The sequence below is a fragment of the Rhinolophus hipposideros genome (genome assembly GCF_964194185.1).
Source record: "Rhinolophus hipposideros genome assembly, chromosome: 15".
Taxonomy (NCBI): Eukaryota; Metazoa; Chordata; class Mammalia; order Chiroptera; family Rhinolophidae; genus Rhinolophus; species Rhinolophus hipposideros.
This window is the reverse complement of record NC_138061.1, coordinates 16580405-16596398: the sequence shown is the minus strand read 5'-3', so window position 1 is coordinate 16596398 and position 15994 is coordinate 16580405. Positions and strand designations below refer to the sequence as shown.

At 41.8% G+C, this 15994-nt stretch overlaps 1 protein-coding gene and 1 pseudogene across 2 annotated transcripts in view; one reads left to right on the top strand and one right to left on the bottom strand.

Annotated features, from left to right (window-relative positions):
• RBM20 (RNA binding motif protein 20) overlaps window positions 1–15994 on the top strand; it is a 179221-nt gene that overhangs the window by 4834 nt on the left and 158393 nt on the right. The window lies entirely within an intron of this gene.
• On the bottom strand, window positions 9458–11360 carry LOC308508186 (eukaryotic translation initiation factor 4B-like; annotated as a pseudogene). The gene has a single exon. The product of its transcript is annotated as a eukaryotic translation initiation factor 4B-like (transcript).

The following is a 15994-nucleotide window of genomic DNA, read 5'->3' as shown; positions in this document are numbered from 1 at the left end:
CCAAATCTGTCAGTTGGAATGTGACCTCAGATCTGTTAAGATCTCTTTGTCTTTCTTATAGTTACCAGGTGGAAAAGAAACCCACCAGATTTGACTCACAGTGAAATGATCCCACATTATCCAGTTTCTCTCCCCCCTGCCCCTGATTTATTTTTCTTGCGACTATAAGTTCTTGACTCCAGTTAAACTAATATTTCTTTCTTGTCCACAACAACTAATCCTCGAGTAGACAAACCAATATAGCTCCATTCACAGCCTTAATAAACAAGAATCCACAAAATGTTCGGGAACTGGGGTCTAATCAAGGGACAAATGGATTAAATTAAACATAGAAAGCAAGAATGAAAGAAGCTTGAGATGGTGGGGTTAAAACTCCAAAGAGAAATTCAGAGGCACGTCTCACTTCTCCCTTCATCACCCTGGTCTCCCAGCCAGACAAAAGCGCGAAGGGGTCTTCAGTGCTACAAAATCTCATTTAATCTGATTTCTATTTCCTGGTAATTATCTTGTTTGGGATGGTATAACTGGTAGGATTTTGTGTGTTTTAACAGGGAAAGTTGTGGATCCACAGCTGGTGTGAGTGACTGGTAGCTGTGTTTAGAATATCATGTTGAAAAGTTTTGCAGAAAGTAAAGTGATCCGTATTCAGAATCAGAGCAAAGATGGTAATTAGTGGTTTGTAGAAAGAAGCACATGGCAATTCCCTTTCTGGTTAATGAACCTGACTGGATCTCGGTGATATGTGTGTTATCCTGGGAACCTAATATTGCTTGTTCCCACCAGTGAGAAGACTGGGAAATCCTGACTTTAATTAAACAGGCACATTTTTGAATCAGGAATGTGAATTTGGTTTCCAACACCACCAAGGGGGTATTGGCAGTGGGTTGATATTTTGCCTGGCTCAGTGGGTGGTCACTGTTTAAATTCTACCCAACTAAGGTTTCAGTCTTTGACATTTACAGACAGCAAGTTTGGGGACAACTCATCACTGCCAGCTGTTTGAGAAGGAAGTGGAAGGGAAGTACCCCCCTCACTCCTCCAGTATTTTCTTTATGTATCATATCCAAAGGATATGATGTATATTGCTATGAATATGATGCATATTCTAATATGATAAAGTCTTTACAGCAGCAGAAGTTATAACCAAGTTCATTGATCCTCCTCTTTCCTAGATTCCGCTGGTTTTTATAAGATAAATAAGTCCCTGGATGGTTTACAAGGCACCTTTTCAACTCACTGACAGCAGATCTGTCAGGGAGATGGTACATATTGCTGTGAATGTATTTTATGAGCAGAAAGGGAGCCGTTAGGCAACTTGCATGAGGAGGTGTTAATAACTTGTAGCTCAGTTTGCCGAATAAATCTTCCCATGTGTTCAGGAACAAAAGGCTGAGGGTCGTGCATGTGTTTGAGGGGTGGTTGTCACTCCATAAAGATAGTTTTCACGCCACTTTGCCCTTCTTTTCATGTGGGTATTTGCTTTAAGGATGCACGAGGCCATTTGCTGCTGCCCTTTCTTTGCACCTGCTTTCTCTCGATCATAGTAAAGACCCATCAGTTATCAGTTGCCACTTCCCACTCTAGCCCAAACCTGGAAACCTCCTCTCACGGCAGTCTGGACATCTTAAATACTACTTTCTGATTTTGCACCTTGTCTATAGACTCTTTCCCAAATTTGTTTTCGTCTCTTACTAGATCTGCTCTTAATCCTGACCCCAAATGTCATGACACTGAAGGAGTAGATAAGGTAATATATATTTTAAAGATGTATTAATTTCACTAAGTTACTTCTTTTGATTTATTCTGAATTTATTATTGAATAGAACGATTTAGGATCTGCCTGGTGTTGTTCAATGTAAAATGAGCATCTTTGCTCTAAATTAATTATTGTGTTTCTGACAAAGAGGGTCACAGAGGAAAAGAAAACCCTAAATTGGGAGTGGGTGACCTGGACAAGCCAATTAATCTTCCTAATCCAGCCTCTCCAGGGATTGAAAATGATCGATGGCAGCGCTTTACAAGAATAAAATTACGTGAACCTCCAAGAATATTGCTGAGTGATCATCAGTGTAGAATGCCTGCCTTTTCCCCCTGTACACCTGATAGAGAATATATCCCATATCGTTTATATTTTTGCAATGGACACAGTTACCTGTTTGTGAGATTGATCACTCATAAAAATAGCAACAACCATAAAAAGAGAATTAAATGCTTTCTCCAACATTTGCAAAGAATTATTTGAATCAGTGACATAATTTTAAGTGAGAAAAGCAGATGCTAGCGTTAGTGAGAAGGGCATTTTATACTGTTTTCAAATCACTGAAATTTGTAATAAATAAAGATTATTTTGAAATAATTATCTTGGAACGTTGAATACTTGAGTTTGCAAAAAGAGTTCTGCTTACAATTCAGAAGACATGTCCAATCATTTCCATGTATTTAAATTGGGTTGTATTTAACACAGGCAGGTGGGAATGTGTTTGGTGATGTCATTGTTTTTAGAGGCAGAAACATGTAAACACAGGACCTATGGGCATCTTCTAGGAGCCTGGCCGCGGCGGAGACTGGACTCCATAAACTGTGACATGCAGTCAGTCAGCAGTGTGGGCTGCAGAGACAGCCAGCCCAGAGCTCGCGGCCTGAAAAACACTTTGCGAAGAGATCATGGTTGTCCAGAAGTTGGGCCTTAGGTTTCCCTGTGACCTCCTTGAACCGAAGAGACCAAATGTATCCAGTACCTCCTAAGGACTGGGTCTCCTCGGGGCCCTGCACCCTCCCAGCTAGCAAGGTCACTGATGGCTGGTGTTACGGAGAACCTTTATTTGATGTTGGAAATATTAGTTTTTAACCGTCTGCATAAAAAGGGACAGGAGTTGTTTGATTGAATCTTGATTTATAGACTTTAAGTTATATACCTAAGAAGATTTATTGCAGCATTGTCTAGAAGAACAAAAATTGGAAACCATCAAAATGTTCCTCAGTTGAGAAAATAAATCACTTGCATGTAATAACAGTTGTAGCATTCAACCATCAGGACGATGCTATTATCTTATATTTATTAATATGGAATATAGACTATATAATACTGTTAACTAAAAATAATTACACATGGCATGCGTACAGGTATCTCATGTATTATAGGAAAAATGGGTATGAGTGTGAGTGTGTCTGCAAGGCTGGAAAAACATCCAGAGAACACATACAATGATGTTAACAGTGGTTCTAACTCTAGGTGGGGCAGTCATCGTGGTTTGTCTTTTCTTCTTTTTTATACTTCCTATTTTTTTTTTCAGTGAGCATGTAGTAACTTCATAATTGGAGAAAAGAAAACTTTCAATTTTTTTAGAACAAACGTAGGAGTGACATTTCATATCAGTATTGCACTGTTTTTAAGACTCAAGTGCCCAGTAGCATTTTAGATTTTAGACCTGGAAGGCATCTGAGAGCTGCTGTAGCCCAGCCCTCCTGGTTTTTTCACTTGGTAAGGCAAGTGAGCATCAGAGAAGCCAACTGTGTTGTCCGAGGTCACAAAGCAAGATAGTAGTCAGGTTGGGATAGGAATCCTCATCTTTCTGTCTATTGCATTTTCTGCCAGGCTACCCTTTTGTAATAATGGGAGAAGGTGAAATGGAGAGCATTTTTAAACTACGTATCCACTGGCTCTAGTCTGATCACACCCCCAGTGAGATTTTGAAAAGCACCCTTGGGTATGTTATGTCCTGCCAGCTCTCCCCCATAGGTTTTTGCGTGTGGTAGTAGACTAGGTCTCCCCACGCGTCTCATGCTCTGTTCCATCTGCCAAACTGAAACCAAGCATCACATTTTTTCCCCCTGAACTATTTGCAAGTAAGTGGCATAACCATAAATCTAAGGAAATTAATTGTGATTAAGTAATTTTTTCTAATAAACACTAGATTGCTAACTTTTTCCAATTGTCATAAAAATGTCTCATGGGTATTTTTAAAAATTCCTGGCTTTGCATTTGTTTATGACGTCTCTTTTAATTTAGCAAGTGTACTCGCCTTTTTCTGTTCTTCATGTCTGAAGATTTCGGGCTAGTTGTCTTGCAGAATGAACCATGATCAGACATGTCTCTTGTTTCTACTGACCAGATTCAGGTTAAGCGTTTTGGCAAGGGTATGCAGTGGGCGATGTGTGTTCTACTACGTCTGATTCCCTTAGTTAACGTGCTTACTGCCAGCTCTCTCCATCATAATGGGACATTTTTCTCTTTGTGATAAGGGATTTGTGTGGGAGTAATACGGTGAGACCCTCTGAATATCCTGTTTCCCAACAAACTTTCGTCTAGTGGTTTTATCTTTTAATTTGCCAATATTCTCAAAAAGCCCCTTCGATGAAATATGTGGAATTGAAATGATAGCTAAGTGTCACTTTAGAATGGATATAGTTTAAATCTGACAGCCTCGCAAATATGCTTGTGTTGTACTAGCCCATACATATTATTTGTAGCCTCTGGGTTTTTGTAGTCCTGTCTTGACGGGAACTTAACTGATGGGCTAGCTACTTCCTACGTAACTTCTATAGCAGGCATTCTGTCACAGGCAGCGGTCCTTTTTAATGTCCATATAAAATGAATATAAACTCCCTTTAATGCTAATGGCAGTGAGTGGATGCTAATGTAATTTTTGCTAGCTCACACAGTTTTTTTGGCACCCTCTTAAAGCTATATTGACTCTTTGCAAAAAACCTTTTATCTTCCTTTTCAAAAGCACTATATGAAGTCGACTTTAAAAATGACTGATGACTTGCCCCGGAGCCTAAAGTGGGTAAGTCCTGAGCTAGTCTGTGACTACCAGTTTGTTCATGCTTTTTAGATTTAAGTTACATAGCTATTTTTGCCTCTTCCAGATTAGTACTCTTATTTTCATGCAGAAAATATGTATGGGTGGGGAAAGTGGTATGGAGAAGTTAAAAGAATCAGGAGCAGGCTCTGTGTTCTAGAATCAGCTTTGCCACCACTAACCCTGAGCCTCAGTGTTCTCATCTGTAAAAGGGAACAGTAACATCAAGTGAATAATGGTTAACATTCATCAAGGGCTTCCTGTGTGCCAGCTACTATTCTAGCACTTTGTGTATGTTTTATCCATTTAATCATTTAATCCAACAGTAATCCTGAAGCAGTGCTGTTATTTCCCCCATTTTACAGATGAGGAAATCAAATCACAAACTTACAAGGACTCAGCAAAGCTAAGAAAAATAATATTTATGCAAGAACCGGTGGGGTGGGGCTGGGATGGGAAAATGTTATGTATATTCAGGTAATCATATCACTTCTGTAAATATCCGTGTCCTCAAAATAATTTCTAGAAAACCCATCATTTACAAAGAAAGCATTATTTGTTTTGTTCAGAAAAATATTGTTCAGAAAAATATTGCTGAAGTAAATTTGAAAGTAGGTCAAATTTAATTTGGGACAAACTAAGCAATCCAATTAAAACCATTTTGGGGGGGGTTTCTCCCCCACCCGCCTTTTTTTCGTAATTTAAGTATGCCTTTCGGTTTACAGTGAAATCCATATCCCAATTTAAATTCCACGAGCAAATCTGACGTTGGCATTGACTCACTGTCTTACTCTGCTTGTTATGCATGTTAGGCAAGATCTGAATTTGATGCTCACTGAGAGTATATAAACACTTATAATCCTCTCAGCATGTGCTAAAATAATAACAGATAGGATAGTTTGATTTGTAAAGTGAGTGTCTGCCAAGTTCTACTAGACATTTCTGAACCAATTCAGAAAACCAGGATTCAGCAATGATTAAAGTGTCCTAGGTTCCTTCCTATTTATAGCAAAAAGAATTCCTGACCTGAAACACAGCCACATCAAGCTTGCTTAGTCTCCACCAGATGTACTTCTTGAAAGGTCTTAGCAGACATTGTTACAGGTGTTCTTTTGCTTTAAGAAACCATGGCATGTAAAAACCAGACTTAATAGAATCAATAAATCAGGAAAGGATTGTTTGCTTTTGACATGTGAAAGGGTTTACAGTAAAGACCTTTAAACAGTGAGTTTCTCAGCGTATTTCAAATAGAAATTTAGTAAGTCTAAGAATTTAGAGGGCCAATGGTAATTTTTAAAACTTCTTTGTCTTTTTACTGAGGCATAATTAAAATATACTAAACTGCTCATGTTTAAAGCATCCATCAAACAATCAAGATAATAAAATATTTTTGTCACACTCAAAAGTTTCTTACTGCCTTTTATAATTTATCCTTCTTGCTTTCCCTTGATCCCCTCCCCTTAAGCAATTACTGATCTGCTTGCTATCACTATAGATGAGTTTGCATTTTTTTGGAACTTTATGCAAATGGAATCACAGTACTCTGTTTTATTTTGTTTGTTTGTTTGTTTTTATTTGGCTTGGCTTGGCTTCTTTCACTCAGCATAATGATTTTTTTCAGAAATGTTTAAAACTTAGGATAAAATACAACATAATGCAACATTTACCATTTTTACTATTTTAAAGTATAATCACTGGCACTAAGTACATTCACAATGTTGTGTAATCATAACCACTATCTAGTTCCAGAACATTTGCATCTTCCTAAAAGGAAACCCTGTACCCATTAAGCAGTTATTCCCTATTCCCTCCACCCCACTCTTCCCCCAGGCCATTGGCAACTACTAATCTGCTTTCTGTCTCTATGGATTTGCCTATTCTGGACATTTCATATCAATGGAATCATATAATATGTGGCCTTTTGAATCAGGCTTTCTTTTACTTAGCATAATGTTTTCAAGTGTTATCCGTGTTATAGCACATATCAGTGCTTCGTTCCTTTTTTATTGCTGAATAATATTCCATTGAATGGATAGATAACATTTTGTTTATCCATTCATCAGTTGGTAGATTGGGTTATTTCCACTTTTTGACTATTGTGAATGGTACTACTCTGAATATTTGTACACAAGTTTTTGCTTGAACATCTGTTTTCTGTTCTTTTGGGTATAGTATATCTTGGAGTGAAATTGCTGAGTCATATGGTGACTCTATATATAGCTTATTGAGGAAACTCCAAACTGTTTTCCAAAGAGACAGCACCATTTTACTTTCTCACCAGCAATGAAGGCGAGTTCCAGTTGCTCTAGAACCTTGTCAACAATTGTTACTTTCCTTTTTTTAAATTATGGCCACCCTAGCAGGTATAATGTATTATCTCACTGTAGTTTTGATTTGTACTGACTAATGCTGTTGAGTATCTTTTCACATGCTTGTCGTTTATTTGTGTATCTTTTTTGGACACATGTCTATTCATATCCTTTGTCCATTTTTCATTTGAGTTGTTTGTCTTTTTGTTGTGAAATCGTAAGAGTTCTTTATAAATTCTGGATACCTGACTTTTATCAGACATATGATTTGCAAATATTTTCTCCCATTCTGTGGGGTTTCTTTCAGCATAGTGATTTTAAGATTCATCTTTATATATATATATATATATATATATATATATATATATATATATATATATATAATATATATATCTCTCAAAAGTTTGGTCCTTTTTATTGTTATGTCATATTCAATTTTATGGATATATCATAAGTTGTTTATTCATTCACCTATTGGTGGATATTTAGATTTCCAGTTTTTGACTATTACAAATAAAGCTGGTATAAACAAACATTCCTTTGCAAGATTTTTTTTTTTTCAGTTCTCTCCTTTATCATTTATTCTGGTGGAAGCTAAAAAAAAATAAAAAAAGCAAAAAAAAAAAAACCGAAATGACCACACATTGGTCTAGGCCACATTATAAATGCAAATATTGGTGTGAGGTTTCAGTGGAGAGAACACTTGTTTAAAACAAAACAAAACAAAATAAAAAGCTCCAAACAAAAAACCCCAATCAAGGTCATAAGAAAGGCTCCCAATTTAACTGTCCCTATTTATCCGCCCTTACTCACCACCTGAGACCATTCATTTTAAAGTTTTCTGAGGTGTAAAAGGGGTCAAAGAAGCAGAAGCAGGGATGAATGGGAGCAGGAGAGAGTCAGAAGACAGGAAGGAGGCAAGATGTACTTGAGAAAAGCAGTGATTCCTCCTTTGATAGCTCCCAGGGGCTGATGGAGAATGCCTGGGAGATCGGTATGTGGCTTATACAGAAGTTGCTTTTCAAGAAGTAATAGGAAAGAGTAGCATGAGGAACATAAGACGATGAGAGTCTAAATTTCTTTCCCTCCCCTTTCTTCCGCCTCCCCCCACCCCACTCTGGTCCAAGCCCTTGTTTCTCAGTCTAGTTGTGTAGGACACAACTCCCTGGCCCATGCTGGTGTTATGAGCCTTGTGCTCCCCCGGCTGAGGCAGTTGGTCACTGGTCATCGGTCGGCAGCTCACATCAGCTCATGGCAGCTCTCACCGGCTGCTGGCTGCTCACGATGGCTGCTGGCCACTCCCGGCAGCCCACGGCAGCTTACACCAAGCTCCAGCTGCTAATGGCAGCCGAGCTCCAGGGAGAGCTGTTGTTCACAATCTTAGCAGTAGAGGGTGCAGCTCATTGGCCCATGTGGGAATCAAACCGGCGACCTTGGTGTTAGGAGCACGGCGCTCCAACCACCTGAGCTATCGGGCCACCCCCAAATTTTTAAAGCTTCAGTATTTCAACAGAATGTGTACATATTTGATCTCTCAGGAAGAAAGCTCCTGAAAGGGAGAAACTAGGACACATAAAAGACTTGGGAATTTTTACAACCCCTAAGTGTTTCCTGGTCCAGGAAGTCCCTTCATGTGCTTGTTGGAGGTCATACCTTTTTTCCCTATTACTGGTGCAAAATGCTTCATTACTTCCCCAAAGCTTCTTTTCAAACCAGGATTTTCCCACTTACTAGTCACCAAGCAGTCCTGTTCTTTAGTGGCCTGTGGACTCACTCCCAGCTACCCACTGGGGGGTAAACAATGAAGGAATCCCCTTCTAGGCTGGCCCCAGTAACTCATAATTAAGTAAGAGGAGAGGTTGGCAGCCTCCTGGAGATTAGAACAACTTCAGAGACTAAATCTATCTTTCAAGGATGGAGAGTTTATTCATATATGCCACATTAGGATAATAAGAATTAAGGGTAGAAATCTCACACTGTTCCTCATACCTACCCTCCTGCCCAACCAGATTCCAGACGTTGTGTCACTGTCATTGCCATTTTGCTAAATGGAGACCCCTAGGCACTCATCACATAGGCAACTGCATGTGTCATAAAAATGCACTACAACTTTTCCGTTAAAAGCCTCTTTTTCTCTGGCTACATTGGTAATTCTCTAGTTAGTTCAATATGTTAAAGGCTGCAGCAGCATGCACGAGAATTTCACTTCTTTTTTTGTTTTTTAAAGTTAAGAAAGGTCTCCAGGAGATGGTGAGTTTTATTTTGTCTTGTCTGGATAGAGGTTTAATTTGTTCTAGAATGTTCCAGGGTAGCGAGAGACTCAGAAAAAGCACAGGATGTATCGGTCTATTCGGTGTAATCTTCTCCCTCGTTTTTACCTTCGCGTCGACGGAGAGAGCAACATACTTGCTTGTAGAACTGAACTTGGAGGCTGGATTATCTGCAGGTTTCTTTGGCTCAGATGCGGACTGAGATCCTTTTTTGCTTGATCCTTTTTGCTTCCTTTCCTATCTGACTCCTTCCAGTGGTCTTTGTTCCCTCCATCTCCTACACCCTGGCTGTAGTTCCCACTTTGGCCTTTTGGGACACTCACCCCATCCACTTTATTTTCATCTTTCCTTGCTGGTCCCTCCCCAGATGATTAAGCTGGAATCGCTTCCCCCCACCACCTTGTAGGAGATGGCTGCTCTGAGTCGGCGCTCTGAGGTCCAGCAGGAGGGTTAGAACTTTGCTTTACAAAAGCATTCTCCTTTGGTGGATGGGCTGGCACTACCTTTAGAGGCCATTGAGGTTTGGGACACTTGGAAGTTGGAGAGTGACGGTCTTCCTCCTTATTGAGTGTTTCATTTTCTAGAGACTTTTCACTCTCCTTCTTGAATTTCTGTCAGATGTGGCTGACTGAGGGCCCCATCTGTGGTAACTCACTTCCTGTCCTTGATCATCTGTCCTGGTCCTGGGTTTCTTCACTTCGCCAGGTTGGGTGTCTCTCCCGAGCCCATCCTTCTAGTTTTGGCTCATCCAGCTGATGCTGCAGATTCTCCTTTTCTTTCTGTAGCCACTCCTCTACTTCTTGTTCTCTAGCAGCTGTGTCAACACGCTTTGTCCCCCAAAGATAGAGGCTCCTCGACTGGAGTGGAAGGTGCTGGAGGAATCATCTTCCTTAGGAGTGCTCTGAGGCTTTACGTTCAATTTGGGTCTTTGGGGGAAGGGGCTTCTATCCTCACGCCTATAATCATCCTGAGAGTAATCATCTCTGGAGCTCCATGATTGATCATCGTGTCTGTCATACCTGTCTTCGCAGTGGTCCTCACCTCCTCTGTCATCATCATCCCTACGGTACCCCCTACCAAATGCTCTTCTGCCACTGCCTATCCCGGAATCATAGCCTCTGTCATAGTCTCTGCTTCCTCTGTCATAATGATGCCAGCCTCGTATCGATCCGTGTTCTGGCACGGGCCTTCAGCATAACTGGCCCGATACCCATCACGGTATCGGTCTGAGTCATAATAATCTCAATACTTGTCTCCAAAGCTGTCATCTCTTCTTCTAGGTGGATAGTAATCAAAGCTGTCTGCGACAGGATGGGCCCTCCAGTCTTTATCTCTTTTGTCAGAATCCTGATTTCTATCTCCGTCAAGAAAACGATCATCTCTGTCTTTATCCTGTGCTTTATCAGCGAGGTCCATTTGAATTCTTCTGTTACCTAGAGACTCTTCATTGAGGCTCAGGGCATCGAACAAGGACTCTAGGTCCTCAAGCTTAGCGTAACCAGAACCTTTCAACCTCTCTGGATTGCTGGGTTCACATGGTAAACACTCTGCCCTGATATTTAATCCTTTAAAGAATTCCTTAATGGAATCTTCTTTCACATCATAGGGCAGGTTCCCTACAAAAGCAGCGAAAGGTAGTAATTTGGGAAGACGGGTCCTGTCAATATTGGGTTCCTGAGCAGCCCATGGAGCAGTGGGCAGGATGGAGCTGTCAGTGGAGGTGCGCTATTCACATTGTCACCATTACTGGGCCAAGTGGTCAGAACATCTTCTAGGTTGTCTATTTCAGCAGCTCAGTTGACTGGTTTGGGGACATAGGTGCTTCCCCTACCAGTCCCTCCGTTTTCAGCCAGAAAGTCTGTGAGGAAGGTAGTCTTTCCCTTCTTATTCTTTTTTTTTTTTTTTTTTTTTTGCTGAGACTGCCATGTTGGAAGAGAGAGAGAACACAAAAGCTCCTTTGCAAGTTTTTGTATGGACATATCTTTTAGTTTTCTTGGGTAAATATCTAGGCCAATGATACTTTAACCTTTTAGAAGCACAGATGTTATACATAAGAATCATTTTTTTGGGTGAAAACACCTTTGAATTTTTATTATTATGTCTTTGAATGGATCATGGTGCTAGGACCCTTCAAGGTGTTTAAGTAACACAGACTTTTCCATCTTAGTGTTCAGGGTTGGTCACTCATTAGCTTAGTTTGTTTTTTTCTACTACTGATGAATCTTCCTTCAGTAATTTTTCACTTGACAAATAGTTATTACCATGGAAGTGGGACACAAGATGAATAAGACAACACAACTGCACAACTTCAAGCTGGAGGGGACCCTAGAGATCACCTAATTCAATTCTCTTATAGAGAAGAAAGCCAGGTCCAGAAGGAAGACAAGATTTACCAAAGGCCACTCAGCTATTAGGGAAGTTAAGCGAGCAGAGAAAACTTATGTGCTTGTGTCACGTTAAGTCTCCTAGTGATGAGGTGTCTACAGGTGCCGGGGGTGAGTGAACAGCATTGTATTCCTGCCATGCTGTAGGGTTCGTAGGGCACTCTTTCCCCTCCTAGGTTATCCCATTTAATCCTCCAACAACTCTGTGAAGTAGGTAGGGATTAAGTCAGTACTCGTAGTTCAGGGTCCCCTAGCCAATGATTGAAGAGCCCAGGCTCAGAGCCAGGCCTCTGACCTGCTCCACTTTGGGCTCCTCCCTTCCATGCCATCACCACTGCCTTAGCTCAGGCTTCCCAGATTCTCCCCCTGCCTCCAGCGGGGCCTGTCCTCAGATCATTCTTTTCTCCACACCAGCACAGCCTTAATCTTGTCATCTGCTTCCTTAAAGCCTTGCTCTAGCTCCTTGTTGCCTATAGGTTGAGATTCAGACAGTGTAGAAACCCTTCTGTATCTACCCCCGTTAAGCTGTCCAGCCCTGGGCTTGCTCTCTTAGCTGCCCTCCTGCTCTTTCTACTATGTCACCTTCTCTCTCCTCAACTCAATCATTCCCTCTATCGTTACGGATTCTGCGTAGACCTTACCTCTTCTAGGGAGCTTTCCCTGACTCCACGCAGGACGGGATGTTGGATACCCCTTTCCTGTAATGCCTGTGACCCCCACTGTAGCATGCACCCCACACTTAGCTCTTGTTGGTCTCTCCAAAGAACCCGTGAAGTCCTACACACAGAGCCGTTGCCTTTCGTTTTGGTGTCCTCAGCACCTGGCAGGGTCCCTGGCACCTAGTTTGTTGAATAGATGAGACGAGGAGCAAGTGAACTGCACCGCGACTTGATCTAACTGGTTTTGTGACAAGAAAAAACCCTCAGGATGGTCTCGGGGGTGAGAGCTGATATGAGACCAAAGCTGGGTTTTCTCCGACTTAGGTTTTGTTCAGCTTGCTTGTCTGAGAGGGAGAGACACAAATACCCGGCCTTGATGTTTGGAGAGGTAGTATAATCGGGGGCACACGCCCAGGAAGTAAGAACCCTGAGCTTTGGTCTGGGTTCCACCTTCAGTCCACTGTGTGAGCAGATGTAAGGCCCTTAGTCTCAGGTCCCACGTTGGTTAAATGGGGGTCAAGGTTGTTATAGAATGTGGGGCTTGTTATAACAATCAGTAAGGTGACATGTGCACGTGCTTTGATAGGAATAAGGTGCTGCGTACGTGGGTATCGAATGCGACCTTTTTTGTCTCGCTCAGTCATCTCTACCCAGGGATCTGATCGTGCCTTTAAAGGTACAGGCAAATTCCAGGCTGAATTTCTTCTGTGAGATGCGATCCAAATAAGAGAACTGGTGGAAATGATCACCTCAAACACTCCTTAAACTCCGTTCCATCAAAGCTTCCAATGATAGACATTTCACTCCCTATTTCAAGCAATTTCTAAAACAACACAACTCAAGGCAACTGCAACACCGGGATACTTCATTAGTACCTTGACATTTGCAATAATGACAGTTTAATTGTGGCATTGGTAATGACAGTTGACCTGTGGCAGCCACAGAAAGGAGTTGTCCAGAAAATAATATACTGGCCACGATTTCTCTACGAGACCTACTCCTACTACCCTATTTAAATTGCATCCTGCACCTTCTCAGCCAATCTCCCTTACTTTGCCGTGTTTTCTCTATAGCACTTGTCATCTTCTAACAGATTACATAATTTTGCTTACTTATTATGTTTTTATTGTCTATTATACCTCCTCCCACCTTGCCTGTGCCATGTAAGCTCTCCAAGACCAGGGAAGTTTTATTTAGCGATCCTCCCCCCGCACCCCAGCCTAAGAATAATACTAGAGGCAGCTCACTAAATATTTCTGAAAGGACTGGATGAACTGTTAATAAAAATGCCAAGCTTAGGCATTGTTACATGGTGGCATTTATTTCTCCTCTGAGCCCACCTAGGATGTGAATGATGTGTGACTCCAGGATCTGAGTTTTGTGATTTAGGAAACTGCAATGAAAGTACAAGATGTTGGGAGATCACAGCCTCTGCTCCTGTGTGATTCTTGGAAGTAAACGAAGGTGAAGAACCTGGGCGGCTCCCCGAGCCCAGGCGTCGCTGACTGTTACCGTGGCCTGGCTCTGATGGTGACCGGTCTAGTTGGACTCTGTCTGGCAGACACCTGAGCTGTCCGGGACCTTGACGTTGGATAAAGAGCAGGAAGGGCTAGGTCACCCTCAATCCCTTGAAACTAGGGCCCCAAAACTGGGACAGTCACTTGTCCAGCAACAGGGAATTAGTAAATCAATTTGGCCACATCCTCCCATACCATCTCTGTGCTGTTACAGAGAAATCTCAAGGATATGGGGAAAAAAGCAGGGTGCAGAAAGTGTATACATTTCTACCTTTTGTGTAAGAAAAGAGAGTAGGAATATATATGGATTTCATGTTTGCCTTAGTTGCATAAAAATCCTGGAAGGATAAACAAATAGAAAACCTAATAAATGATTAGCTATGAGTGTGGGTGGAGAGCAGGGTTGAGAGGGTAGAGGCGTGGGGGTGAGACCCATGTTATAGCAGGTGAGGGAGGGGTGATGGAAGGTGGAGGAGCGGCTCCAGGAAGGACTGGTCCAGCTGTCCGAGGAGGTCACCCTGAGCTACGTGACCTCTGTGAACCACTGTGTCACCCTGAGCTACGTGACCTCTGTGAACCTCTGTGCATCTACGCCCAGGGACTTGATGGGTTGATGGAGGAGGGAGGGGTCTAGATGGGAGGAGAGCATCCTAGGTAGAAATGCATTTTCAGAGATGAAAAAGACCATGGTGAACTAGCAGCCTCAGAGGAATTCCACTTGGCTGGAGGTCAGAGTGTGTTTTTAATTAAGGGGCACTGACATGGGATGGGGTAGCTGGGGAATAGTTAGAGCTGAGGATGTGAAATAAAGCAGCATGCTGGTGACACAGAACCATGTTTCTCAAGGTACAGAGTTTGGATGGTATCTTTTGAGTAGCTGTTTGTAAGCATGGGTCTGATGTAATAAGATTGGTGTTCTGGAAGATTACATTGGTATTGGGGAAAGAGAGGATAATTAGCAGAGGTGTATTTGTGTGTGTGTGTGTGTGTGTGTAGGTTTGCACCTGGAAGTGGCGATGTCAGTTAAAAGGCCCCTCTGCACTCAGGTAACGAGCATCTGAAATGAGGAAGCACCATAGCACGACAGTAAAAGGTAGGTATTGCAGTGGGAATGCCTGGGTTTGCGTCCTGGCTCCCTGCTTGCTGGCTAGCTGTGTAGCCTTGGACAACTTGCTTAACCTCTGTCCACGTCCATTTCTTTGGGTGTAAAATGGGCGCTGATAGGGCATCCACCTCAAAGTGTTATGGTGAGGAGTAAATGAGATCATGTATGTTAAGTGGCCTTAAATGTTAGCTACTTGTATTAAGGTTGTGGCAGTGGTGAGGGAGGGGAGGGGCCAGACGAGAGCCCTTAGAAGAAGGGATGAGCAGCAGGAATAGCTGCCTAGTCTCCATGCCGCCTAATCTCAGATGCTGGGAGGGTACTGGAAAGGGATACTGGGGTTATGCTCTTCAGTGGTGTGGGTGTGGCTAGGAGCCAGCACTCAAACGACATTAGATCTGTGATTTGTTAAAAGGATGAAAAGGGATTAGGAAAGGAAGAAGCACTGAGAAGCCCCGAACCCCTCCACACTTTGGTTTTCCAACTCAGGGAACCAATTGTGGTTCACAGAGGCCTAAACTAACCTATATTTTCAACCTAAATATTTGACACTGTGCCTAACTTCTCTGACATAATTAGAGGAGACAATTATATGTAAAGTGTGCATGCAAGTCAGGAAAGGCTGGGGATAAGGATATTTCCTTGAGCACGTTACTGCCCTTTCTCAGAAACAGTTTCCTTTGTCCAAAATGTCGAGAATTGAATTAGTTTTAATTAAAAACCCCAGGAATTTTTAATTAAGGCCCCTGAGATTTCAGAGAGTTTTTTTTTTTCTTATTGAAGTCAGCATGGAAAACATATCACTTCGTGGTGGGAAGGTAAAAATGGTACCACTTTTATGAAGGCATATTTGGCAGTATCTAGCAAAATTACATGTGCATTATTTTTTGACCAAACAATTCTTTTTATGAGCTCTATCCCAAAGATACACGGGCAAAAAACCGAAAAGAT